The sequence below is a fragment of the Centrocercus urophasianus genome, unplaced genomic scaffold, assembly GCF_019232065.1.
Source record: "Centrocercus urophasianus isolate 14NV4802_14NV808 unplaced genomic scaffold, USGS_Curo_1.0 seq_7, whole genome shotgun sequence".
Classification (NCBI taxonomy): domain Eukaryota; kingdom Metazoa; phylum Chordata; class Aves; order Galliformes; family Phasianidae; genus Centrocercus; species Centrocercus urophasianus.
The window spans coordinates 3,938,227-3,939,959 of record NW_024885310.1 but is presented as its reverse complement, the minus strand read 5'-3'; positions in this window follow the sequence as shown (position 1 = coordinate 3,939,959).

Genomic DNA, 1,733 nt, shown 5'->3' with positions numbered 1-1,733 from the left:
AAAAAAAAAGGAAAGAAAAAGAGCCCCAGCGTGGGCTGAAGTTCCCTCAGAGGGGCGGCGGGGAGCGGCCGGGCCGGAGCCCCGCAGAGGCAGCGGGGCGCGGGGCAGCGATGCGGGCGGAGCGGCAAACCGCCCGGAAAATGGACCCGGGGAGAGCGGGAGAACGCTGCTTTATCTCTGACAACTTGTGTCCTAAAGAAACTATCTTGAAGATAATTGAAATGATTACAATTCATTGCTGCATTACTTTGAATGCGAAGAGTCAAATAATGAAATCTTCGTAATACGGCAAAAATTTAATTTACATTACACCACCGCTCGAGGTTTTCCCTCCTCCTCACCCCGCACCTGGAGTTTTTTTTTTTTTTTTTTTCCGAGGCTGGCCCCCCCGCAGACCCCCCCCCCCCGGCCCGTCCCCTGTCGGGGGCTCCAGGTGCGGGGTGAGGAGGAGTGGGGGGGGGTCTGGGGCCGCCCCGGGGCTGTCGCACGGCCACCGCCGCTCTCTCAGCCGGGACAGGGACTGCCCGCCCCCGAGCCCCGGCCCGGACCCCCCCCGACCCCTCCGGCCCTGAAGCAGAGTCAGAAGCGAACCGGGCTGTTCCCTCCGTGCAACGAACCGCTTCTAAAAAAAAAAAAAGACCATCTGGTAATTGTCTTCCTTTAGATCTTCCCTTAATTATGCTTTTAATTAAAGATGGTTCAAGGCATTGGACCACATGAAGGGCAGTAATTACAAATTACATTACAAACCCAACAGATGTAGCTCTATCTGCTGGGAAAAAGGTACCGGAATAAAATTTGACTAAACTTTCGGATAAATTAATCCGCTGTCTTGAGAACAGAAGCACATTTTTTATTATGCAGACTCTAGCCAGGATTTAAGTTCTCTGTCATGATTGTTTTCATATTTCTTTGACATCTATTGATTTGGAGGCAGCTGCAAGGCTTTGTCACAAGAGAGAAGAGCAGTCACAATATATTAGCTTGATGGCATAACTCGAATATGAGTAGGAAGGATAGAAACATGACAGGGAGCCATGTGACCGAGCGATGGGTCTCCGACAAAATAAGAAATTAATTTTTAATAAAAAGCTTTAAAAATACTGCAGCCAAGGCAAGGGGAACGGCAGCACTCGTTCGTTACCAATGGCTCCAACGCTCACCCACAGGCGGGGAGGAGACCCAGGCTGCTGGTCGAATGGAGCCATGCAGGCAGCGGATAGGGCCAGCCCACCTTGGGCTCTGGCCCCATGGCCAAGCTCATCCGCAGCAGCGCTGAGCCCACCCCCAGCTCACGGCTCTGCCAAAAGTCTTGCAGTAAGCGGGCAATGGGAGCCCAGAGAGTTTGAGCAGGTTTGGGCAAGGCGGCAGGATTTTTCCCCTCTGGGAAAGGCTGATTCTTCAAGGCAGTCTTTGGGGTCAGCCTGCAGAGTGAGGATTCACGGGTCAGGTGTTCCATCGCATCATGGGGAGAAACGAAGCTGGGATGCCCCTCTCCTTGCCCCATGTGAGCATACAGACGTGGACATGCAGACAGACAGACACACAAGCATACAGGCACGCAGACACACGGACAAGGCACCATGCTGTCCCCAGGAGAGCCCCGCAGGCCCTGGCCCAGCTGCTCCCAGCCCCGCAGCACGCACACCCCGTGCACCGCCGCAGCCACACGTTCACACTTTCACACGTGCCCTGCTCATAGTGTCACATCTTTTTCGGTCGGATGTGCTCTA